The sequence below is a fragment of the Hyla sarda genome, chromosome 6 (assembly GCF_029499605.1).
Source record: "Hyla sarda isolate aHylSar1 chromosome 6, aHylSar1.hap1, whole genome shotgun sequence".
Taxonomy (NCBI): Eukaryota; Metazoa; Chordata; class Amphibia; order Anura; family Hylidae; genus Hyla; species Hyla sarda.
This window is the reverse complement of record NC_079194.1, coordinates 281,129,355-281,152,239: the sequence shown is the minus strand read 5'-3', so window position 1 is coordinate 281,152,239 and position 22,885 is coordinate 281,129,355. Positions and strand designations below refer to the sequence as shown.

Here is a 22,885-nt window from a genome sequence, read left to right as displayed (position 1 = left end):
ATTGTTTTTCCATTTCTCTTGCATGGTGCTTAATACTATCCAATAAAGAAGATGAGGACATTTCCTTCTTTTGGGCATTCAGCCAGCATACATATTTTTGACTTTGCTCAGACATTCTTAGGACTGTGGGATAGACAAGTTTGAAGTCACATATGATTGAACGTCTACTTCTTGGTATGAAAAGCTCAAAATTGCAAAGAAAGAAAGGCACTGCTGAGATTCAAACTCAGGATCTCCTGTTTACAAGACAGGCACTTTAACCAACTAAGCCACAGTGTCATGACAACCAACTCCAAAAAGTCAGAAAATGGGAATTGCTATGCAATGATTAAAATGTCTACAAAATGCTATATATTGACGGAGCAGTTGCAGCTTGCATTTTTTGAGTTACGGTCCATTCAGCCAGTGCTTAATATGTGACCTTCAATGAAAATGCAGCCAAAGACTTGTTGATCATGTTGTCAGAATGTCTCACCTGGAGTGGTTGCCTTTTAAAGATGAGGTGGCCGAGGGGTTAAGTCGATGGACGGCTAATCCATTGTGCTCTGCATGCCTTTTCCAACTTGTTATCTTGCTTTGAAGATTTTTTATTGTCTTTGCAGGCATGGGAGTTTTCTATTTCCAATCCAGAAGGGTGCGTTACGTGACCTATCAACCAGGCCTTAGAAATCCTGCCTTGTCTTCCAATTCCTCTTGCATGGTGCTTAATGCTATCCTATAAAGAAGATGAGGACAATTCTTTCTTTTGGGCGTTTAGCCAGCATCCATATTTTTGACTTTCCTCGGACTGTCTTAGGGCTGTGGGATGGATAATATTGATGTCAGATAGGATTGAACATCTGCTTTTTGGTATGAAAAGCTTAAAATTTAGGGGAAAAAAGGCACTGCTGAGATTTGAACTCAGGATCTCCTGTTTACTAGACAGGCGCTTTAACCAACTAAGCCACAGCGCCACATGAAGTCCAGCAGAAAAGCCAGAAAATGGGAATTTCTTACGCAATGATTCAAATTTCTACTAAATGTTGTGCATTGATGGAGTGGTTGCAGCTTGCATTTTTTCACCAACTTGGAGTTACGGTCCCCTCAGCCAGTGCCTGATCTGTGACCTTCAATAAAAATGCAGCAAAAAACTTTTTGACCTTGTTCTCAGAATCTATCACCTGGAGGTGGGGTCTTTTGTAGACGAGGTGGCCGAGTGGTTAAGGCGATGGACTGCTAATCCATTGTGCTCTGCATGCATGGGTTCAAATCCCATCCTTGTAGGGTTCTTCTACTTTTTACCACTTTGCAGCTTGCCTAGTAGATTCTTTGCAATTTGCCTTGTAGATTCTTTATTGTCAGCAAATGCAGTGGATGCTCCCACCATGGCAGTTTTCTATTTTTGATTCAGAAAGGTGCCTCATGCGACCTATCAACCTGGCATTAGTAATCCTGCATTGTTTTTCCATTTCTCTTGCATGGTGCTTAATACTATCCAATAAAGAAGATGAGGACATTTCCTTCTTTTGGGCATTCAGCCAGCATACATATTTTTGACTTTGCTTAGACATTCTTAGGACTGTGGGATAGACAAGTTTGAAGTCACATATGATTGAACGTCTACTTCTTGGTATGAAAAGCTCAAAATTGCAAAGAAAGAAAGGCACTGCTGAGATTCAAACTCAGGATATCCTGTTTACAAGACAGGCACTTTAACCAACTAAGCCACAGCACCATGACAACCAATGCCAAAAAGTCAGAAAATGGGAATTGCTATGCAATGATTAAAATGTCTACAAAATGCTGTATATTGACGGAGCAGTTGCAGCTTGCATTTTTTGAGTTACGGTCCACTCAGCCAGTGCTTAATATGTGACCTTCAATGAAAATGCAGCCAAAGACTTGTTGATCATGTTGTCAGAATGTAGATTCTTTGCAACTTGCCTTGTAGATTCTTTGCAACTTGCCTTGTAGATTCTTTGCAACTTGCTTTGTAGAGTCTTTATTGTCAGCATATGCAGTGGATGCTCCCACCATGGCAGTTTTCTATTTTTGATTCAGAAACGTGCCTCTGTGACCTATCAATCTGGCATTAGTAATCCTGCATTCTTTTTCCATTTCTCTTGCATGGTGCTTAATACTATCCAATAAAGAAGATGAGGACATTTCCTTCTTTTGGGCATTCAGCCAGCATACATATTTTTGACTTTGCTCGGACATTCTTAGGACTGTGGGATAGACAAGTTTGAAGTCACATATGATTGAACGTCTACTTCTTGGTATGAAAAGCTCAAAATTGCAAAGAAAGAAAGGCACTGCTGAGATTCAAACTCAGGATATCCTGTTTACAAGACAGGCGCTTTAACCAACTAAGCCACAGCACCATGACAACCAATGCCAAAAAGTCAGAAAATGGGAATTGCTATGCAATGAATAAAATGTCTACAAAATGCTGTATATTGACGGAGCAGTTGCAGCTTGCATTTTTTGAGTTACGGTCCACTCAGCCAGTGCTTAATATGTGACCTTCAATGAAAATGCAGCCAAAGACTTGTTGATCATGTTGTTAGAATGTCTCACCTGGAGTGGTTGCCTTTTAAAGACGAGGTGGCCGAGGGGTTAAGTCGATGGACGGCTAATCCATTGTGCTCTGCATGCCTTTTCCAACTTGGTATCTTGCTTTGAAGATTTTTTATTGTCTTTGCAGGCATGGAAGTTTTCTATTTCCAATCCAGAAGGGTGTGTTACGTGACCTATCAACAAGGCCTTAGAAATCCTGCCTTGTTTTCCAATTCCTCTTGCATGGTGCTTAATGCTATCCTATAAAGAAGATGAGGACAATTCTTTCTTTTGGGCGTTTAGCCAGCATCCATATTTTTGACTTTCCTCGGACTGTCTTAGGGCTGTGGGATGGATAATATTGATGTCAGATAGGATTGAACATCTGCTTTTTGGTATGAAAAGCTTAAAATTTAGGGGAAAAAAGACACTGCTGAGATTTGAACTCAGGATCTCCTGTTTACTAGACAGGTGCTTTAACCAACTAAGCCACAGCGCCACATGAAGTCCAGCAGAAAAGCCAGAAAATGGGAATTTCTTACGCAATGATTCAAATTTCTACTAAATGTTGTGCATTGATGGAGTGGTTGCAGCTTGCATTTTTTCACCAACTTGGAGTTACGGTCCCCTCAGCCAGTGCCTGATCTGTGACCTTCAATAAAAATGCAGCAAAAAACTTTTTGACCCTGTTCTCAGAATCTATCACCTGGAGGTAGGGTCTTATGTATACGAGGTGGCCGAGTGGTTAAGGCGATGGACTGCTAATCCATTGTGCTCTGCATGCATGGGTTCAAATCCCATCCTTGTCGGTTTCTTCTACTTTTTACCACTTTGCAGCTTGCCTAGTAGATTCTTTGCAATTTGCCTTGTAGATTCTTTATTGTCAGCATATGCAGTGGATGCTCCCACCATGGCAGTTTTCTATTTTTGATTCAGAAAGGTGCCTCATGTGACCTATCAACCTGGCATTAGTAATCCTGCATTGTTTTTCCATTTCTCTTGCATGGTGCTTAATACTATCCAATAAAGAAGATGAGGACATTTCCTTCTTTTGGGCATTCAGCCAGCATACATATTTTTGACTTTGCTCAGACATTCTTAGGACTGTGGGATAGACAAGTTTGAAGTCACATATGATTGAACGTCTACTTCTTGGTATGAAAAGCTCAAAATTGCAAAGAAAGAAAGGCACTGCTGAGATTCAAAGTCAGGATCTCCTGATTACAAGACAGGCGCTTTAACCAACTAAGCCACAGTGCCATGACAACCAATGCCAAAAAGTCAGAAAATGGGAATTGCTATGCAATGATTAAAATGTCTACAAAATGCTGTATATTGACGGAGCAGTTGCAGCTTGCATTTTTTGAGTTACGGTCCATTCAGCCAGTGCTTAATATGTGACCTTCAATGAAAATGCAGCCAAAGACTTGTTGATCATGTTGTCAGAGTGTCTCACCTGGAGTGGTTGCCTTTTAAAGATGAGGTGGCCGAGGGGTTAAGTCGATGGACGGCTAATCCATTGTGCTCTGCATGCCTTTTCCAACTTTTTATCTTGCTTTGAAGATTTTTTTATTGTCTTTGCAGGCATGGGAGTTTTCTATTTCCAATCCAGAAGGGTGCGTTACGTGACCTATCAACCAGGCCTTAGAAATCCTGCCTTGTCTTCCAATTCCTCTTGCATGGTGCTTAATGCTATCCTATAAAGAAGATGAGGACAATTCTTTCTTTTGGGCGTTTAGCCAGCATCCATATTTTTGACTTTCCTCGGACTGTCTTAGGGCTGTGGGATGGATAATATTGATGTCAGATAGGATTCAACATCTGCTTTTTGGTATGAAAAGCTTAAAATTTAGGGGAAAAAAAGGCACTGGTGAGATTTGAACTCAGGATCTCCTGTTTACTAGACAGGCGTTTAAACAACTAAGCCACAGCGCCACATGAAGTCCAGCAGAAAAGCCAGAAAATGGGAATTTCTTACGCAATGATTCAAATTTCTACTAAATGTTGTGCATTGATGGAGTGGTTGCAGCTTGCATTTTTTCACCAACTTGGAGTTACGGTCCCCTCAGCCAGTGCCTGATCTGTGACCTTCAATAAAAATGCAGCAAAAAACTTTTTGACCCTGTTCTCAGAATCTATCACCTGGAGGTGGGGTCTTATGTAGACGAGGTGGCCGAGTGGTTAAGGCGATGGACTGCTAATCCATTGTGCTCTGCATGCATGGGTTCAAATCCCATTCTTGTCGGTTTCTTCTACTTTTTACCACTTTGCAGCTTGCCTAGTAGATTCTTTGCAACTTGCCTTGTAGATTCTTTATTGTCAGCATATGCAGTGGATGCTCCCACCATGGCAGTTTTCTATTTTTGATTCAGAAAGGTGCCTCATGTGACCTATCAACCTGGCATTAGTAATCCTGCATTGTTTTTCCATTTCTCTTGCATGGTGCTTAATACTATCCAATAAAGAAGATGAGGACATTTCCTTCTTTTGGGCATTCAGCCAGCATACATATTTTTGACTTTGCTCAGACATTCTTAGGACTGTGGGATAGACAAGTTTGAAGTCACATATGATTGAACGTCTACTTCTTGGTATGAAAAGCTCAAAATTGCAAAGAAAGAAAGGCACTGCTGAGATTCGAACTCAGGATCTCCTGTTTACAAGACAGGCACTTTAACCAACTAAGCCACAGTGTCATGACAACCAACGCCAAAAAGTCAGAAAATGGGAATTGCTATGCAATGATTAAAATGTCTACAAAATGCTGTATATTGACGGAGCAGTTGCAGCTTGCATTTTTTGAGTTACGGTCCATTCAGCCAGTGCTTAATATGTGACCTTCAATGAAAATGCAGCCAAAGACTTGTTGATCATGTTGTCAGAATGTCTCACCTGGAGTGGTTGCCTTTTAAAGATGAGGTGGCCGAGGGGTTAAGTCGATGGACGGCTAATCCATTGTGCTCTGCATGCCTTTTCCAACTTGTTATCTTGCTTTGAAGATTTTTTATTGTCTTTGCAGGCATGGGAGTTTTCTATTTCCAATCCAGAAGGGTGCGTTACGTGACCTATCAACCAGGCCTTAGAAATCCTGCCTTGTCTTCCAATTCCTCTTGCATGGTGCTTAATGCTATCCTATAAAGAAGATGAGGACAATTCTTTCTTTTGGGCGTTTAGCCAGCATCCATATTTTTGACTTTCCTCGGACTGTCTTAGGGCTGTGGGATGGATAATATTGATGTCAGATAGGATTGAACTTCTGCTTTTTGGTATGAAAAGCTTAAAATTTAGGGGAAAAAAGGCACTGCTGAGATTTGAACTCAGGATCTCCTGTTTACTAGACAGGCGCTTTAACCAACTAAGCCACAGCACCACATGAAGTCCAGCAGAAAAGCCAGAAAATGGGAATTTCTTACGCAATGATTCAAATTTCTACTAAATGTTGTGCATTGATGGAGTGGTTGCAGCTTGCATTTTTTCACCAACTTGGAGTTACGGTCCCCTCAGCCAGTGCCTGATCTGTGACCTTCAATAAAAATGCAGCAAAAAACTTTTTGACCCTGTTCTCAGAATCTATCACCTGGAGGTAGGGTCTTATGTATACGAGGTGGCCGAGTGGTTAAGGCGATGGACTGCTAATCCATTGTGCTCTGCATGCATGGGTTCAAATCCCATCCTTGTCGGTTTTTTCTACTTTTTACCACTTTGCAGCTTGCCTAGTAGATTCTTTGCAATTTGCCTTGTAGATTCTTTATTGTCAGCATATGCAGTGGATGCTCCCACCATGGCAGTTTTCTATTTTTGATTCAGAAAGGTGCCTCATGTGACCTATCAACCTGGCATTAGTAATCCTGCATTGTTTTTCCATTTCTCTTGCATGGTGCTTAATACTATCCAATAAAGGAGATGAGGACATTTCCTTCTTTTGGGCATTCAGCCAGCATACATATTTTTGACTTTGCTCAGACATTCTTAGGACTGTGGGATAGACAAGTTTGAAGTCACATATGATTGAACGTCTACTTCTTGGTATGAAAAGCTCAAAATTGCAAAGAAAGAAAGGCACTGCTGAGATTCAAACTCAGGATCTCCTGTTTACAAGACAGGTGCTTTAACCAACTAAGCCACAGTGCCATGACAACCAATGCCAAAAAGTCAGAAAATGGGAATTGCTATGCAATGATTAAAATGTCTACAAAATGCAGTATATTGACGGAGCAGTTGCAGCTTGCATCTTTTGAGTTACGGTCCATTCAGCCAGTGCTTAATATGTGACCTTCAATGAAAATGCAGCCAAAGACTTGTTGATCATGTTGTCGGAATGTCTCACCTGGAGTGGTTGCCTTTTAAAGATGAGGTGGCCGAGGGGTTAAGTCGATGGACGGCTAATCCATTGTGCTCTGAATGCCTTTTACAACTTGTTATCTTGCTTTGAAGATTTTTTATTGTCTTTGCAGGCATGGGAGTTTTCTATTTCCAATCCAGAAGGGTGCGTTACGTGACCTATCAACCAGGCCTTAGAAATCTTGCCTTGTCTTCCAATTCCTCTTGCATGGTGCTTAATGCTATCCTATAAAGAAGATGAGGACAATTCTTTCTTTTGGGCGTTTAGCCAGCATCCATATTTTTGACTTTCCTCGGACTGTCTTAGGGCTGTGGGATGGATAATATTGATGTCAGATAGGATTGAACATCTGCTTTTTGGTATGAAAAGCTTAAAATTTAGGGGAAAAAGGGCACTGCTGAGATTTGAACTCAAGATCTCCTATTTACTAGGCAGGTGCTTTAACCAACTAAGCCACAGCGCCACATGAAGTCCAGCAGAAAAGCCAGAAAATGGGAATTTCTTACGCAATGATTCAAATTTCTACTAAATGTTGTGCATTGATGGAGTGGTTGCAGCTTGCATTTTTTCACCAACTTGGAGTTACGGTCCCCTCAGCCAGTGCCTGATCTGTGACCTTCAATAAAAATGCAGCAAAAAACTTTTTGACCCTGTTCTCAGAATCTATCACCTGGAGGTAGGGTCTTATGTAGACGAGGTGGCCGAGTGGTTAAGGCGATGGACTGCTAATCCATTGTGCTCTGCATGCATGGGTTCAAATCCCATCCTCGTCGGTTTCTTCTACTTTTTACCACTTTGCAGCTTGCCTAGTAGATTCTTTGCAACTTGCCTTGTAGATTCTTTGCAACTTGCCTTGTAGAGTCTTTATTGTCAGCATATGCAGTGGATGCTCCCACCATGGCAGTTTTCTATTTTTGATTCAGAAACGTGCCTCTGTGACCTATCAATCTGGCATTAGTAATCCTGCATTGTTTTTCCATTTCTCTTGCATGGTGCTTAATACTATCCAATAAAGAAGATGAGGACATTTCCTTCTTTTGGGCATTCAGCCAGCATACATATTTTTGACTTTGCTCGGACATTCTTAGGACTGTGGGATAGACAAGTTTGAAGTCACATATGATTGAACGTCTACTTCTTGGTATGAAAAGCTCAAAATTGCAAAGAAAGAAAGGCACTGCTGAGATTTGAACTCAGGATCTCCTGTTTACAAGACAGGCGCTTTAACCAACTAAACCACAGCGCCATGAAAACCCACGCCTAAAAGTCAGAAAATGGGAATTGCTATGCAATGATTAAAATGTCTACAAAATGCTGTATATTGACGGAGTAGTTGCAGCTTGCATTTTTTTAGTTACGGTCCATTCAGCCAGTGCTTAATATGTGACCTTCAATGAAAATGCAGCCAAAGACTTGTTGATCATGTTGTCAGAATGTCTCACCTGGAGTGGTTGCCTTTTAAAGACGAGGTGGCCGAAGGGTTAAGTCGATGGACGGCTAATCCATTGTGCTCTGCATGCCTTTTCCAACTTGGTATCTTGCTTTGAAGATTTTTTATTGTCTTTGCAGGCATGGGAATTTTCTATTTCCAATCCAGAAGGGTGCGTTACGTGACCTATCAACCAGGCCTTAGAAAGCCTGCCTTGTTTTCCAATTCCTCTTGCATGGTGCTTAATGCTATCCTATAAAGAAGATGAGGACATTTCTTTCTTTTGGGCGTTTAGCCAGCATCCATATTTTTGACTTTGCTCGGACTGTCTTAGGGCTGTGGGATGGACAATATTGATGTCAGATAGGAATGAACATCTGCTTTTTGGTATGAAAAGCTTAAAATTTAGGGGGAAAAAGGCACTGCTGAGATTTGAACTCAGGATCTCCTGTTTACTAGACAGGCGCTTTAACCAACTAAGCCACAGCGCTACATGAAGTCCAGCAGAAAAGCCAGAAAAAGGGAATTTCTTACGCAATGATTCAAATTTCTATAAAATGTTGTGCATTGATGGAGTGGTTGCCGCTTGCATTTTTTCACCAACTTGAAGTTATGGTCCCCTCAGCCAGTGCCTGATGTGTGACCTTCAATAAAAATGCAGCAAAAAACTTTTTGACCTTGTTCTCAGAATCCATCACCTGGAGGTAGGGTCTTATGTAGATGAGGTGGCCGAGTGGTTAATCCTAATCCATTGTGCTCTGCATGCATGGGTTCAAATCCCATCCTCGTCGGTTTCTTCTACTTTTTACCACTTTGCAGCTTGCCTAGTAGATTCTTTGCAACTTGCCTTGTAGATTCTTTATTGTCAGCATATGCAGTGGATGCTCCCACCATGGCAGTTTTCTATTTTGGATTCAGAAAGGTGCCTCATGTAACCTATCAACCTGGCATCAGTAATCCTGCATTGTTTTTCCATTTCTCTTGCATGGTGCTTCATACTATCCAATAAAGAAGATGAGGACATTTCCTTCTTTTGGGCATTTAGCCAGCATACATATTTTTGACTTTGCTCGGACATTCTTAGGACTGTGGGATAGACAAGTTTGAAGTCACATATGATTGAACGTCTACTTCTTGGTATGAAAAGCTCAAAATTGCAAAGAAAGAAAGGCACTGCTGAGATTTGAACTCAGGATCTCCTGTTTACAAGACAGGCACTTTAACCAACTAAGCCACAGCGCCATGACAACCCACACCTAAAAGTCCCAAAATGGGAATTGCTATGCAATGATTAAAATGTCTACAAAATGCTGTATATTGACGGAGCAGTTGCAGCTTGCATTTTTTGAGTTACGGTCCATTCAGCCAGTGCTTAATATGTGACCTTCAATGAAAATGCAGCCAAAGACTTGTTGATCATGTTGTCAGAATGTCTCACCTGGAGTGGTTGCCTTTTAAAGACGAGGTGGCCGAGGGGTTAAGTCGATGGACAGCTAATCCATTGTGCTCTGCATGCCTTTTCCAACTTGGTTTCTTGCTTTGAAGATTTTTTATTGTCTTTGCAGGCATGGGAGTTTTCTATTTCCAATCCAGAAGGGTGCGTTACGTGACCTATCAACCAGGCCTTAGAAAGCCTGCCTTGTTTTCCAATTCCTCTTGCATGGTGCTTAATGCTATCCTATAAAGAAGATGAGGACATTTCTTTCTTTTGGGCGTTTAGTCAGCATCCTTATTTTTGACTTTGCTCGGACTGTCTTAGGGCTGTGGGATGGACAATATTGATGTCAGATAGGATTGAACATCTGCTTTTAGGTATGAAAAGCTTAAACTTTAGGGGAAAAAAGGCACTGCTGTGATTTGAACTCAGGATCTCCTGTTTACTAAACAGGCGCTTTAACCAACTAAGCCACAGCGCCACATGAAGTCCAGCAGAAAAGCCAGAAAAAGGGAATTTCTTACGCAATGATTCAAATTTCTATAAAATGTTGTGCATTGATGGAGTGGTTGCCGCTTGCATTTTTTCACCAACTTGAAGTTATGGTCCCCTCAGCCAGTGCCTGATGTGTGACCTTCAATAAAAATGCAGCAAAAAACTTTTTGACCTTGTTCTCAGAATCCATCACCTGGAGGTAGGGTCTTATGTAGACGAGGTGGCCGATTGGTTAAGGCAATGGACTGCTAATCCATTGTGCTCTGCATGCATGGGTTCAAATCCCATCCTCGTCGGTTTCTTCTACTTTTTACCACTTTGCAGCTTGCCTAGTAGATTCTTTGCAACTTGCCTTGTAGATTCTTTGCAACTTGCCTTGTAGATTCTTTATTGTCAGCATATGCAGTGGATGCTCCCACCATGGCAGTTTTCTATTTTGGATTCAGAAAGGTGCCTCATGTGACCTATCAACCTGGCATTAGTAATCCTGCATTGTTTTTCCATTTCTCTTGCATGGTGCTTCATACTATCCAATAAAGAAGATGAGGACATTTCCTTCTTTTGGGCATTTAGCCAGCATACATATTTTTGACTTTGCTCGGACATTCTTAGGACTGTGGGATAGACAAGTTTGAAGTCACATATGATTGAACGTCTACTTCTTGGTATGAAAAGCTCAAAATTGCAAAGAAAGAAAGGCACTGCTGAGATTTGAACTCAGGATCTCCTGTTTACAAGAGAGGCGCTTTAGAACTCAGGATCTCCTGTTTACATGAGAGGCACTTTAACCAACTAAGCCACAGCGCCATAACAACCCATGCCTAAAAGTCCGAAAATGGGAATTGCTATGCAATGATTAAAATGTCTACAAAATGCTGTATATTGACTGAGTAGTTGCAGCTTGCATTTTTTGAGTTACGGTCCATTCAGCCAGTGCTTAATATGTGACCTTCAATGAAAATGCAGCCAAAGACTTGTTGATCATGTTGTCAGAATGTCTCACCTGGAGTGGTTGCCTTTTAAAGACGAGGTGGCCGAGGGGTTAATTCGATGGACGGCTAATCCATTGTGCTCTGCATGCCTTTTCCAACTTGGTATCTTGCTTTGAAGATTTTTTATTGTCTTTGCAGGCATGGGAGTTTTCTATTTCCAATCCAGAAAGGTGCATTACGTGACCTATCAACCAGGCCTTAGAAAGCCTGCCTTGTTTTCCAATTCCTCTTGCATGGTGCTTAATGCTATCCTATAAAGAAGATGAGGACATTTCTTTCTTTTGGGCGTTTAGCCAGCATCCATATTTTTGACTTTGCTCGGACTGTCTTAGGGCTGTGGGATGGACAATATTGATGTCAGATAGGAATGAACATCTGCTTTTTGGTATGAAAAGCTTAAAATTTAGGGGGAAAAAGGCACTGCTGAGATTTGAACTCAGGATCTCCTGTTTACTAGACAGGCGCTTTAACCAACTAAGCCACAGCGCTACATGAAGTCCAGCAGAAAAGCCAGAAAAAGGGAATTTCTTACGCAATGATTCAAATTTCTATAAAATGTTGTGCATTGATGGAGTGGTTGCCGCTTGCATTTTTTCACCAACTTGAAGTTATGGTCCCCTCAGCCAGTGCCTGATGTGTGACCTTCAATAAAAATGCAGCAAAAAACTTTTTGACCTTGTTCTCAGAATCCATCACCTGGAGGTAGGGTCTTATGTAGATGAGGTGGCCGAGTGGTTAATCCTAATCCATTGTGCTCTGCATGCATGGGTTCAAATCCCATCCTCGTCGGTTTCTTCTACTTTTTACCACTTTGCAGCTTGCCTAGTAGATTCTTTGCAACTTGCCTTGTAGATTCTTTATTGTCAGCATATGCAGTGGATGCTCCCACCATGGCAGTTTTCTATTTTGGGTTCAGAAAGGTGCCTCATGTGACCTATCAACCTGGCATTAGTAATCCTGCATTGTTTTTCCATTTCTCTTGCATGGTGCTTCATACTATCCAATAAAGAAGATGAGGACATTTCCTTCTTTTGGGCATTTAGCCAGCATACATATTTTTGACTTTGCTCGGACATTCTTAGGACTGTGGGATAGACAAGTTTGAAGTCACATATGATTGAACGTCTACTTCTTGGTATGAAAAGCTCAAAATTGCAAAGAAAGAAAGGCACTGCTGAGATTTGAACTCAGGATCTCCTGTTTACAAGAGAGGCGCTTTAACCAACTAAGCCACAGCGCCATAACAACTCATGTCTAAAAGTCCGAAAATGGGAATTGCTATGCAATGATTAAAATGTCTACAAAATGCTGTATATTGACGGAGAAGTTGCAGCTTGCATTTTTTGAGTTACGGTCCATTCAGCCAGTTCTTAATATGTGACCTTCAATGAAAATGCAGCCAAAGACTTGTTGATCATGTTGTCAGAATGTCTCACCTGGAGTGGTTGCCTTTTAAAGACGAGGTGGCCGAGGGGTTAATTCGATGGACGGCTAATCCATTGTGCTCTGCATGCCTTTTCCAACTTGGTATCTTGCTTTGAAGATTTTTTATTGTCTTTGCAGGCATGGGAGTTTTCTATTTCCAATCCAGAAGGGTGCGTTACGTGACCTATCAACCAGGCCTTAGAAAGCCTGCCTTGTTTTCCAATTCCTCTTGCATGGTGCTTAATGCTATCCTATAAAGAAGATGAGGACATTTCTTTCTTTTGGGCGTTTAGCCAGCATCCATATTTTTGACTTTGCTCGGACTGTCTTAGGGCTGTGGGATGGACAATATTGATGTCAGATAGGATTGAACATCTGCTTTTTGGTATGAAAAGCTTAAAATTTAGGGGAAAAAAGGCACTGCAAAGATTTGAACTCAGGATCTCCTGTTTACTAAACAGGCGCTTTAACCAACTAAGCCACAGCGCCACATGAGGTCCAGCAGAAAAGCCAGAAAAAGGGAATTTCTTACGCAATGATTCAAATTTCTATAAAATGTTGTGCATCGATGGAGTGGTTGCCGCTTGCATTTTTTCACCAACTTGAAGTTAAGGTCCCCTCAGCCAGTACCTTCAGTAAAAATGCAGCAAAAAACTTTTTGACCCTGTTCTCAGAATCTATCACCTGGAGGTGGGGTCTCATGTAGACGAGGTGGCCGAGTGGTTAAGGCGATGGACTGCTAATCCATTGTGCTCTGCATGCATGGGTTCAAATCCCATCCTCGTTGGTTTCTTCTACTTTTTACTACTTTGCAGCTTGCCTAGTAGATTCTTTGAAACTTGCCTTGTAGATTCTTTGCAACTTGCCTTGTAGATTCTTTATTGTCAGCATATGCAGTGGATGCTCCCACCATGGCAGTTTTCTATTTTGGATTCAGAAAGGTGCCTCATGTGACCTATCAACCTGGCATTAGTGATCCTGCATTGTTTTTCCATTTCTCTTGCATGGTGCTTAATGCTATCCTATAAAGAAGATGAGGACATTTCCTTCTTTTGGGCATTCAGCCAGCATACATATTTTTGACTTTGCTCGGACATTCTTAGGACTGTGGGATAGACAAGTTTGAAGTCACATATGATTGAACGTCTACTTCTTGGTATGAAAAGCTCAAAATTGCAAAGAAAGAAAGGCACTGCTGAGATTTGAAGCATCCTTATTTTTGACTTTGCTCGGACTGTCTTAGGGCTGTGGGATGGACAATATTGATGTCAGATAGGATTGAACATCTGCTTTTTGGTATGAAAAGCTTAAAATTTAGGGGAAAAAAGGCACTGCTGAGATTTGAACTCAGGATCTCCTGTTTACTAAACAGGCGCTTTAACCAACTAAGCCACAGCGCCACATGAAGTCCAGCAGAAAAGCCAGAAAAAGGGAATTTCTTACGCAATGATTCAAATTTCTATAAAATGTTGTGCATTGATGGAGTGGTTGCCGCTTGCATTTTTTCACCAACTTGAAATTAAGGTCCCCTCAGCCAGTGCCTGATGTGTGACCTTCAATAAAAATGCAGCAAAAAACTTTTTGACCCTGTTCTCAGAATCCATCACCTGGAGGTAGGGTCTTATGTAGATGTGGTGGCCGAGTGGTTAAGGCGATGGACTGCTAATCCATTGTGCTCTGCATGCATGGGTTCAAATCCCATCCTCGTCGGTTTCTTCTACTTTTTACCACTTTGCAGCTTGCCTAGTAGATTCTTTGCAACTTGCCTTGTAGATTCTTTGCAACTTGCCTTGTAGATTCTTTATTGTCAGCATATGCAGTGGATGCTCCCACCATGGCAGTTTTCTATTTTGGATTCAGAAAGGTGCCTCATGTGACCTATCAACCTGGCATCAGTAATCCTGCATTGTTTTTCCATTTCTCTTGCATGTTGCTTCATACTATCCAATAAAGAAGATGAGACATTTCCTTCTTTTGGGCATTCAGCCAGCATACATATTTTCGACTTTGCTCGGACATTCTTAGGACTGTGGGATAGACAAGTTTGAAGTCACATATGATTGAACGTCTACTTCTTGGTATGAAAAGCTCAAAATTGCAAAGAAAGAAAGGCACTGCTGAGATTTGAACTCAGGATCTCCTGTTTACAAGACAGGCACTTTAACCATCTAAGCCACAGGGCCATAACAACCCATGCCTAAAAGTCCGAAATGGGAATTGCTATGCAATGATTAAAATGTCTACAAAAAGCTTTATATTGACGGAGTAGTTGCACCTTGCATTTTTTGAGTTACGGTCCACTCAGCCAGTGCTTAATATGTGACCTTCAATGAAAATGCAGCAACAAAATTTTTGACCCTGTTCTCAGAATCTATCACCTGGAGGTAGGGTCTCATGTAGACGAGGTGGCCGAGTGGTTAAAGCGATGGACTGCTAATCCATTGTGCTCTGCATGCATGGGTTCAAATCCCATCAAAAATTTTCATACCAAAAAGCAGATGTTCAATCCTATCTGACATCAATATTGTCCATCCCACAGCCCTAAGACAGTCCGAGCAAAGTCAAAAATATGGACGCTGGCTTTAACCCCTCGGCCACCTCATCTTTAAAAGGCAACCAGTCCAGGTGAGACATTCTGACAACATGATCAACAAGTCTTTGGCTGCATTTTCATTGAAGGTCACATATTAAGCACTGGCTGAGTGGACCGTAACTCAAAAAATGCAAGCTGCAACTGCTCCGTCAATACACAGCATTTTGTAGACATTTCAATCATTGCATAGCAATTCCCATTTTTGGACTTTTAGGCTTGGCTTGGCTTGGCTTGGTTGGTTAAAGTGCCTGTATTGTAAACAGGAGATCCTGAGTTCAAATCTCAGCAGTGCCTTTCTTTCTTTGCAATTTTGAGTTTTCATACTAAGAAGTGACTTCAAACTTGTCTATCCCAAAGTCCTAAGAATGTCCGAGCAAAGTCAAAAATATGGATGCTGGCTAAACACCCAAAAGAAAGAAATGTAATCATCTTCTTTATAGGATAGCATTAAGCACCATGCAAGAGAAATGGAAAAACAATGCAGGATTACTAATGCCTGGTTGACAGGTCACATGAGGCACCTTTCTGAATCGAAAATAGAAAACTGCCATGGTGGGAGAATCCACTGCATATGCTGACAATAAAGAATCTACTAGGCAAGTTGAAAAGGCGTAAAAAGTAGAAGAAACCAACGAGAATCAGATTTGAACCGATGCATGCAGAGCATAATGGATTAGCCGTCCATCACCTTAACCACTCGGCCACCTCATCTACATACGATCCTACCTCCAGGTGATAGATTCTGAGAACAGGGTAAAAAGTTTTTTGCTGCATTTTTATTGAAGGTCACAGATCAGGCACTGGCTGGGGGGACCGTAACTCCAAGTTGGTGAAAAAATGCAAGCTGCAAAAACTCCATCAATGAACAACATTTTGTAGAAATTTGAATCATTGCGTAAGAAATTCCCATTTTCTGGTCTTTCTGCTGGACTTCACGTGGCGCTGTGGCTTAGATGGTTAAAGCGCCTGTCTCGTAAACAGGAGATCCTGAGTTCAAATCTTAGCAGTGCCTTTTTTTCCCCTAAATTTTAAGCTTTTCATACCAAAAAGCAGATGTTCAATCCTATCTGACATCAATATTGTCCATCCCACAGCCCTAAGACAGTCCGAGCAAAGTCAAAAATATGGATGCTGGCTAAACACACAAAAGAAAGAAATGTCCTCATCTTCTTTATAGGATAGCATTAAGCACCATGCAAGAGGAATTGGAAAACAAGGCAGAATTTCTAAGGCCTGGTTGATAGGTCACATAACGCACCCTTCTGGATTGGAAATAGAAAACTCCCATGCCTGCAAAGACAATAAAAAATCTTCAAAGCAAGATACCAAGTTGGAAAAATCATGCAGAGCACAATGGATTAGCGGTCCATCGACTTAACCCCTCGGCCACCTCGTCTTTAAAAGGCAACCCCTCCAGATGAGACATTCTGACAACATGATCAACAAGTCTTTGGCTGCATTTTCATTGAAGGTCACATATTAAGCAATGGCTGAGTGGACCGTAACTCAAAAAATGCAAGCTGCAACTGCTCCGTCAATACACAGCATTTTATAGATATTTTAACCATTGCATAGCAATTCCCATTTTCTGACTTTTAGACATGGCTTGTCATGGCGCTGTGGCTTAGTTGGTTAAAGCACCTGTCTTGTAAACTTGAGATCCTGAGTTTGAATCTGTACAGTGCCTTTCTTTCTTTGCAATTTTGAGTTTTCATACCAAGAAGTGACTTCAAACTTGTCTATCCCAAAGTCCTAAGAATGTCGGAGCAAAGTCAAAAATATGGATGCTGGCTAAACACCCAAAAGAAAGAAATGTCCTCATCTTCTTTATAGGATAGCATTACGCACCATGCAAGAGATCAGGCACAGATCAGGCACTGGGTGAGGGGACCTTAACTCCAAGTTGGTGAAAAAATGCAAGCTGAAACCACTCCATCAATGAACAACATTTTGTAGAAATTTGAATCATTGCGTAAGAAATTCCAATTTTCTGGCTTTTCTGTTAGATTTCACGTGGCGCTGTGGCTTAGTTGGTTAAAGCACCTGTCTCGTAAACAGGAGATCCTGAGTTCAAATCTCAGCAGTGCCTTTTTCCCTAAATTTTAAGCTTTTCATACCAAACATCAGATGTTCAATCCTATCTGACATCAATATTGTCCATCCCACAGCCCTAAGACAGTTCGAGCAAAGTCAAAAATATGGACGCTGGCTAAACGCCCAAAAGAAAGAAATGTTCTCATCTTCTTTATAGGATAGCATTAAGCACCATGCAAGAGAAATGGAAAAACAATGCAGGATTACTAATGCCTGGTTGATAGGTCACGTAACGCACCCTTCCGGATTGGAAATAGAAAACTCCCATGCCTGCAAAGACAATAAAAAATCTTCAAAGCAAGATACCAAGTTGGAAAAGGCATGCAGAGCACAATGGATTAGCGGTCCATCGATTTAACCCCTCGGCCACCTCATCTTTAAAAGGCAACCACTCCAGGTGAGACATTCTGACAACATGATCAACAAGTCTTTGGCTGCATTTTCATTGAAGGTCACATATTAAGCACTGGCTGAGTGGACCGTAACTCAAAAAATGCAAGCTGCAACTGCTCCGTCAATACACAGCATTTTGTAGACATTTCAATCATTGCATAGCAATTCCCATTTTTGGACTTTTAGGCTTGGCTTGGCTTGGCGCTGTGGCTTAGTTGGTTAAAGTGCCTGTATTGTGAACAGAAGATCCTGAGTTCAAATCTCAGCAGTGCCTTTCTTTCTTTGCAATTTTGAGTTTTCATACTAAGAAGTGACTTCAAACTTGTTTATCCCGAAGTCCTAAGAATGTCCGAGCAAAGTCAAAAATATGGATGCTGGCTAAACACCCAAAAGAAAGAAATGTAATCATCTTCTTTATAGGATAGCATTAAGCACCATGCAAGAGAAATGGAAAAACAATGCAGGATTACTAATGCCTGGTTGACAGGTCACATGAGGCACCTTTCTGAATCGAAAATAGAAAACTGCCATGGTGGGAGAATCCACTGCATATGCTGACAATAAAGAATCTACTAGGCAAGTTGAAAAGGCGTAAAAAGTAGAAGAAACCAACGAGAATCGGATTTGAACCAATGCATGCAGAGCATAATGGATTAGTCGTCCATCGCCTTAACCACTCGGCCACCTCATCTACATACAATCCTACCTCCAGGTGATAGATTCTGAGAACAGGGTAAAAAGTTTTTTGCTGCATTTTTATTGAAGGTCACAGATCAGGCACTGGCTGAGGGGACCGTAACTCCAAGTTGGTGAAAAAATGCAAGCTGCAAAAACTCCATCAATGAACAACATTTTGTAGAAATTTAAATCATTGCGTAAGAAATTCCCATTTTCTGGTCTTTCTGCTGGACTTCACGTGGCGCTGTGGCTTAGATGATTAAAGCGCCTGTCTCGTAAACAGGAGATCCTGAGTTCAAATCTCAGCAGTGCCTTTTTTTTTCCCTAAATTTTAAGCTTTTCATACCAAAAAGCAGATGTTCAATCCTATCTGACATCAATATTGTCCATCCCACAGCCCTAAGACAGTCCGAGCAAAGTCAAAAATATGGATGCTGGCTAAACGCCCAAAAGAAAGAAATGTCCTCATCTTCTTTATAGGATAGCATTAAGCACCATGCAAGAGGAATTGGAAAACAAGGCAGAATTTCTAAGGCCTGGTTGATAGGTCACGTAACGCACCCTTCTGGATTGGAAATAGAAAACTCCCATGCCTGCAAAGACAATAAAAAATCTTCAAAGCAAGATACCAAGTTGGAAAAATCATGCAGAGCACAATGGATTAGCGGTCCATCGACTTAACCCCTCGGCCACCTCGTCTTTAAAAGGCAACCCCTCCAGATGAGACATTCTGACAACATGATCAACAAGTCTTTGGCTGCATTTTCATTGAAGGTCACATATTAAGCACTGGCTGAGTGGACCGTAACTCAAAAAATGCAAACTGCAACTGCTCCGTCAATACACAGCATTTTGTAGACATTTCAATCATTGCATAGCAATTCACATTTTCTGACTTTTAGACATTGCTTGTCATGGCGCTGTGGCTTAGTTGGTTAAAGCGCCTGTTTTGTAAACAGGAGATCCTGAGTTCGAATCTCAGCAGTGCCTTTCTTTCTTTGCAATTTTGAGTTTTCATACCAAGAAGTGACTTCAAACTTGTCTATCCCAAAGTCCTAAGAATGTCCGAGCAAAGTCAAAAATATGGATGCTGACTAAACACCCAAAAGAAAGAAATGTAATCATCTTCTTTATAGGATAGCATTGAGCACCATGCAAGAGAAATGGAAAAACAATGCAGGATTACTAATGCCTGGTTGACAGGTCACATGAGGCACCTTTCTGAATCGAAAATAGAAAACTGCCATGGTGGGAGCATCCACTGCATATGCTGACAATAAAGAATCTACTAGGCAAGTTGAAAAGGCCTAAAAAGGAGAAGAAACCGACAAGAATGGGATTTGAACCGATGCATGCAGAGCATAATGGAGTAGCCGTCCATCGCCTTAACCACTCGGCCACCTCGTCTACATAAAATCCTACCTCCAGGTGATAGATTCTGAGAACAGGGTAAAAAGTTTTTTGCTGCAATTTTATTGAAGGTCACAGATCAGGCACTGGCTGAGGAGACCTTAACTCCAAGTTGGTGAAAAAATGCAAGCTGCAAAAACTCCATCAATGAACAACATTTTGTAGAAATTTGAATCATTGCGTAAGAAATTCCCATTTTCTGGCTTTTCTGCTGTGGCTTAGTTGGTTAAAGCGCCTGTCTCGTAAACAGGAGATCCTGAGTTCAAATCTCAGCAGTGCCGTTTTTTTCCCTAAATTTTAAGCTTTTCATACCAAAAAGCAGATGTTCAATCCTATCTGACATCAATATTGTCCATCCCACAGCCCTAAGACAGTCCGAGCAAAGTCAAAAATATGGATGCTGGCTAAACACACAAAAGAAAGAAATGTCCTCATCTTCTTTATAGGATAGCATTAAGCACCATGCAAGAGGAATTGGAAAACAAGGCAGGATTTCTAAGGCCTGGTTGATAGGTCACGTAACGCACCCTTCTGGATTGGAAATAGAAAACTCCCATGCCTGCAAAGACAATAAAAATCTTCAAAGCAAGATACCAAGTTGGAAAAGGCATGCAGAGCACAATGGATTAGAGGTCCATCGACTTAACCCCTCGGCCACCTCGTCTTTAAAAGGCAACCCCTCCAGATGAGACATTCTGACAACATGATCAACAAGTCTTTGGCTGCATTTTCATTGAAGGTCACATATTAAGCACTGGCTGAGTGGACCGTAACTCAAAAAATGCAAGCTGCAACTGCTCCGTCAATACACAGCATTTTATAGACATTTTAACCATTGCATAGCAATTCCCATTTTCTGACTTTTAGACATGGCTTGTCATGGCGCTGTGGCTTAGCTGGTTAAAGCGCCTGTCTTGTAAACAGGAGATCCTGAGTTTGAATCTGTACAGTGCCTTTCTTTCTTTGCAATTTTGAGTTTTCATACCAAGAAGTGACTTCAAACTTGTCTATCCCAAAGTCCTAAGAATGTCCGAGCAAAGTCAAAAATATGGATGCTGGCTAAACACCCAAAAGAAAGAAATGTAATCATCTTCTTTATAGGATAGCATTAAGCACCATGCAAGAGAAATGGAAAAACAATGCAGGATTACTAATGCCTGGTTGACAGGTCACATGAGGCACCTTTCTGAATCGAAAATAGAAAACTGCCATGGTGGGAGAATCCACTGCATATGCTGACAATAAAGAATCTACTAGGCAAGTTGAAAAGGCGTAAAAAGTAGAAGAAACCAACGAGAATCGGATTTGAACCGATGCATGCAGAGCATAATGGATTAGCCGTCCATCGCCTTAACCACTCGGCCACCTCGTCTACATACAATCCTACCTCCAGGTGATAGATTCTGAGAACAGGGTAAAAAGTTTTTTGCTGCATTTTTATTGAAGGTCACAGATCAGGCACTGGCTGAGGGGACCGTAACTCCAAGTTGGTGAAAAAATGCAAGCTGCAAAAACTCCATCAATGAACAACATTTTGTAGAAATTTAAATCATTGCGTAAGAAATTCCCATTTTCTGGCTTTTCTGCTGGACTTTTGGTGCTATGGCTTAGTTGGTTAAAGCGCCTGTCTCGTAAACAGGAGATCCTGAGTTCAAATCTCAGCAGGGCCGTTTTTTTCCCTAAATTTTAAGCTTTTCATACCAAAAAGCAGATGTTCAATTCTATCTGACATCAATATTGTCCATCCCACAGCCCTAAGACAGTCCGAGCAAAGTCAAAAATATGGATGCTGGCTAAACACACAAAAGAAAGAAATGTCCTCATCTTCTTTATAGGATAGCATTAAGCACCATGCAAGAGGAATTGGAAAACAAGGCAGGATTTCTAAGGCCTGGTTGATAGGTCACGTAACGCACCCTTCTGGATTGGAAATAGAAAACTCCCATGCCTGCAAAGACAATAAAAATCTTCAAAGCAAGATACCAAGTTGGAAAAGGCATGCAGAGCACAATGGATTAGAGGTCCATCGACTTAACCCCTCGGCCACCTCGTCTTTAAAAGGCAACCCCTCCAGATGAGACATTCTGACAACATGATCAACAAATCTTTGGCTGCATTTTCATTGAAGGTCACATATTAAGCACTGGCTGAGTGGACCGTAACTCAAAAAATGCAAGCTGCAACTGCTCCGTCAATACACAGCATTTTATAGACATTTTAACCATTGCATAGCAATTCCCATTTTCTGACTTTTAGACATGGCTTGTCATGGCGCTGTGGCTTAGTTGGTTAAAGCACCTGTCTTGTAAACAGGAGATCCTGAGTTTGAATCTGTACAGTGCCTTTCTTTCTTTGCAATTTTGAGTTTTCATACCAAGAAGTGACTTCAAACTTGTCTATCCCAAAGTCCTAAGAATGTCGGAGCAAAGTCAAAAATATGGATGCTGGCTAAACACCCAAAAGAAAGAAATGTCCTCATCTTCTTTATAGGATAGCATTAAGCACCATGCAAGAGATCAGGCACAGATCAGGCACTGGGTGAGGGGACCTTAACTCCAAGTTGGTGAAAAAATGCAAGCTGCAAAAACTCCATCAATGAACAACATTTTGTAGAAATTTGAATCATTGCGTAAGAAATTCCCATTTTCTGGCTTTTCTGCTGGCCTTCACGTGGCGCTGTGGCTTAGTTGGTTAAAGCACCTGTCTCGTAAACAGGAGATCCTGAGTTCAAATCTCAGCAGTGCCTTTTTTTTCCCTAAATTTTAAGCTTTTCATACCAAAAAGCAGATGTTCAATCCTATCTGACATCAATATTGTCAATCCCACAGCCCTAAGACAGTCCGAGCAAAGTCAAAAATATGGATGCTGGCTAAACACACAAAAGAAAGAAATGTCCTCATCTTCTTTATAGGATAGCATTAAGCACCATGCAAGAGGAATTGGAAAACAAGGCAGGATTTCTAAGGCCTGGTTGATAGGTCACGTAACGCACCCTTCCGGATTGGAAATAGAAAACTCCCATGCCTGCAAAGACAATAAAAAATCTTCAAAGCAAGATACC

General features: G+C 41.3%; 36 non-coding genes across 36 annotated transcripts; 16 read left to right on the top strand and 20 right to left on the bottom strand.

The window, feature by feature from the left end:
• Positions 1–205: 205 nt before the first annotated feature.
• On the bottom strand, positions 206–279 carry TRNAT-UGU (transfer RNA threonine (anticodon UGU)). Its single transcript has one exon. It is a non-coding gene; the product is annotated as a tRNA-Thr (tRNA).
• Positions 280–879: 600 nt separating this feature from the next.
• TRNAT-AGU (transfer RNA threonine (anticodon AGU)) lies at positions 880–953 on the bottom strand. Its single transcript has one exon. It is a non-coding gene; the product is annotated as a tRNA-Thr (tRNA).
• A 228-nt stretch (positions 954–1,181) lies between these two features.
• On the top strand, positions 1,182–1,263 carry TRNAS-GCU (transfer RNA serine (anticodon GCU)). The gene has a single exon. It is a non-coding gene; the product is annotated as a tRNA-Ser (tRNA).
• A 377-nt stretch (positions 1,264–1,640) lies between these two features.
• On the bottom strand, positions 1,641–1,714 carry TRNAT-UGU (transfer RNA threonine (anticodon UGU)). Its single transcript has one exon. It is a non-coding gene; the product is annotated as a tRNA-Thr (tRNA).
• A 575-nt stretch (positions 1,715–2,289) lies between these two features.
• On the bottom strand, positions 2,290–2,363 carry TRNAT-UGU (transfer RNA threonine (anticodon UGU)). The gene has a single exon. It is a non-coding gene; the product is annotated as a tRNA-Thr (tRNA).
• Positions 2,364–2,963: 600 nt separating this feature from the next.
• On the bottom strand, positions 2,964–3,037 carry TRNAT-AGU (transfer RNA threonine (anticodon AGU)). Its single transcript has one exon. It is a non-coding gene; the product is annotated as a tRNA-Thr (tRNA).
• A 228-nt stretch (positions 3,038–3,265) lies between these two features.
• On the top strand, positions 3,266–3,347 carry TRNAS-GCU (transfer RNA serine (anticodon GCU)). The gene has a single exon. It is a non-coding gene; the product is annotated as a tRNA-Ser (tRNA).
• A 377-nt stretch (positions 3,348–3,724) lies between these two features.
• On the bottom strand, positions 3,725–3,798 carry TRNAT-UGU (transfer RNA threonine (anticodon UGU)). Its single transcript has one exon. It is a non-coding gene; the product is annotated as a tRNA-Thr (tRNA).
• Positions 3,799–4,701: 903 nt separating this feature from the next.
• Positions 4,702–4,783, top strand: TRNAS-GCU (transfer RNA serine (anticodon GCU)). The gene has a single exon. It is a non-coding gene; the product is annotated as a tRNA-Ser (tRNA).
• A 377-nt stretch (positions 4,784–5,160) lies between these two features.
• TRNAT-UGU (transfer RNA threonine (anticodon UGU)) lies at positions 5,161–5,234 on the bottom strand. Its single transcript has one exon. It is a non-coding gene; the product is annotated as a tRNA-Thr (tRNA).
• Positions 5,235–5,834: 600 nt separating this feature from the next.
• TRNAT-AGU (transfer RNA threonine (anticodon AGU)) lies at positions 5,835–5,908 on the bottom strand. Its single transcript has one exon. It is a non-coding gene; the product is annotated as a tRNA-Thr (tRNA).
• Positions 5,909–6,136: 228 nt separating this feature from the next.
• TRNAS-GCU (transfer RNA serine (anticodon GCU)) lies at positions 6,137–6,218 on the top strand. The gene has a single exon. It is a non-coding gene; the product is annotated as a tRNA-Ser (tRNA).
• Positions 6,219–6,595: 377 nt separating this feature from the next.
• Positions 6,596–6,669, bottom strand: TRNAT-UGU (transfer RNA threonine (anticodon UGU)). Its single transcript has one exon. It is a non-coding gene; the product is annotated as a tRNA-Thr (tRNA).
• Positions 6,670–7,571: 902 nt separating this feature from the next.
• Positions 7,572–7,653, top strand: TRNAS-GCU (transfer RNA serine (anticodon GCU)). Its single transcript has one exon. It is a non-coding gene; the product is annotated as a tRNA-Ser (tRNA).
• Positions 7,654–8,052: 399 nt separating this feature from the next.
• On the bottom strand, positions 8,053–8,126 carry TRNAT-UGU (transfer RNA threonine (anticodon UGU)). Its single transcript has one exon. It is a non-coding gene; the product is annotated as a tRNA-Thr (tRNA).
• A 600-nt stretch (positions 8,127–8,726) lies between these two features.
• Positions 8,727–8,800, bottom strand: TRNAT-AGU (transfer RNA threonine (anticodon AGU)). Its single transcript has one exon. It is a non-coding gene; the product is annotated as a tRNA-Thr (tRNA).
• A 677-nt stretch (positions 8,801–9,477) lies between these two features.
• On the bottom strand, positions 9,478–9,551 carry TRNAT-UGU (transfer RNA threonine (anticodon UGU)). The gene has a single exon. It is a non-coding gene; the product is annotated as a tRNA-Thr (tRNA).
• A 600-nt stretch (positions 9,552–10,151) lies between these two features.
• Positions 10,152–10,225, bottom strand: TRNAT-AGU (transfer RNA threonine (anticodon AGU)). The gene has a single exon. It is a non-coding gene; the product is annotated as a tRNA-Thr (tRNA).
• Positions 10,226–10,453: 228 nt separating this feature from the next.
• On the top strand, positions 10,454–10,535 carry TRNAS-GCU (transfer RNA serine (anticodon GCU)). Its single transcript has one exon. It is a non-coding gene; the product is annotated as a tRNA-Ser (tRNA).
• Positions 10,536–11,646: 1,111 nt separating this feature from the next.
• TRNAT-AGU (transfer RNA threonine (anticodon AGU)) lies at positions 11,647–11,720 on the bottom strand. The gene has a single exon. It is a non-coding gene; the product is annotated as a tRNA-Thr (tRNA).
• A 677-nt stretch (positions 11,721–12,397) lies between these two features.
• On the bottom strand, positions 12,398–12,471 carry TRNAT-UGU (transfer RNA threonine (anticodon UGU)). The gene has a single exon. It is a non-coding gene; the product is annotated as a tRNA-Thr (tRNA).
• Positions 12,472–13,071: 600 nt separating this feature from the next.
• Positions 13,072–13,145, bottom strand: TRNAT-AGU (transfer RNA threonine (anticodon AGU)). Its single transcript has one exon. It is a non-coding gene; the product is annotated as a tRNA-Thr (tRNA).
• A 216-nt stretch (positions 13,146–13,361) lies between these two features.
• Positions 13,362–13,443, top strand: TRNAS-GCU (transfer RNA serine (anticodon GCU)). Its single transcript has one exon. It is a non-coding gene; the product is annotated as a tRNA-Ser (tRNA).
• A 539-nt stretch (positions 13,444–13,982) lies between these two features.
• On the bottom strand, positions 13,983–14,056 carry TRNAT-AGU (transfer RNA threonine (anticodon AGU)). Its single transcript has one exon. It is a non-coding gene; the product is annotated as a tRNA-Thr (tRNA).
• Positions 14,057–14,284: 228 nt separating this feature from the next.
• Positions 14,285–14,366, top strand: TRNAS-GCU (transfer RNA serine (anticodon GCU)). Its single transcript has one exon. It is a non-coding gene; the product is annotated as a tRNA-Ser (tRNA).
• A 399-nt stretch (positions 14,367–14,765) lies between these two features.
• TRNAT-UGU (transfer RNA threonine (anticodon UGU)) lies at positions 14,766–14,839 on the bottom strand. The gene has a single exon. It is a non-coding gene; the product is annotated as a tRNA-Thr (tRNA).
• Positions 14,840–16,187: 1,348 nt separating this feature from the next.
• TRNAT-CGU (transfer RNA threonine (anticodon CGU)) lies at positions 16,188–16,261 on the top strand. Its single transcript has one exon. It is a non-coding gene; the product is annotated as a tRNA-Thr (tRNA).
• Positions 16,262–17,264: 1,003 nt separating this feature from the next.
• On the top strand, positions 17,265–17,338 carry TRNAT-CGU (transfer RNA threonine (anticodon CGU)). The gene has a single exon. It is a non-coding gene; the product is annotated as a tRNA-Thr (tRNA).
• Positions 17,339–17,936: 598 nt separating this feature from the next.
• On the top strand, positions 17,937–18,010 carry TRNAT-UGU (transfer RNA threonine (anticodon UGU)). The gene has a single exon. It is a non-coding gene; the product is annotated as a tRNA-Thr (tRNA).
• Positions 18,011–18,345: 335 nt separating this feature from the next.
• TRNAS-ACU (transfer RNA serine (anticodon ACU)) lies at positions 18,346–18,427 on the bottom strand. Its single transcript has one exon. It is a non-coding gene; the product is annotated as a tRNA-Ser (tRNA).
• A 227-nt stretch (positions 18,428–18,654) lies between these two features.
• Positions 18,655–18,728, top strand: TRNAT-CGU (transfer RNA threonine (anticodon CGU)). The gene has a single exon. It is a non-coding gene; the product is annotated as a tRNA-Thr (tRNA).
• A 602-nt stretch (positions 18,729–19,330) lies between these two features.
• Positions 19,331–19,404, top strand: TRNAT-UGU (transfer RNA threonine (anticodon UGU)). The gene has a single exon. It is a non-coding gene; the product is annotated as a tRNA-Thr (tRNA).
• Positions 19,405–20,025: 621 nt separating this feature from the next.
• Positions 20,026–20,105, top strand: TRNAT-CGU (transfer RNA threonine (anticodon CGU)). Its single transcript has one exon. It is a non-coding gene; the product is annotated as a tRNA-Thr (tRNA).
• A 1,009-nt stretch (positions 20,106–21,114) lies between these two features.
• On the bottom strand, positions 21,115–21,196 carry TRNAS-GCU (transfer RNA serine (anticodon GCU)). The gene has a single exon. It is a non-coding gene; the product is annotated as a tRNA-Ser (tRNA).
• Positions 21,197–21,420: 224 nt separating this feature from the next.
• TRNAT-CGU (transfer RNA threonine (anticodon CGU)) lies at positions 21,421–21,494 on the top strand. Its single transcript has one exon. It is a non-coding gene; the product is annotated as a tRNA-Thr (tRNA).
• Positions 21,495–22,496: 1,002 nt separating this feature from the next.
• TRNAT-CGU (transfer RNA threonine (anticodon CGU)) lies at positions 22,497–22,570 on the top strand. Its single transcript has one exon. It is a non-coding gene; the product is annotated as a tRNA-Thr (tRNA).
• Positions 22,571–22,885: the final 315 nt, after the last annotated feature.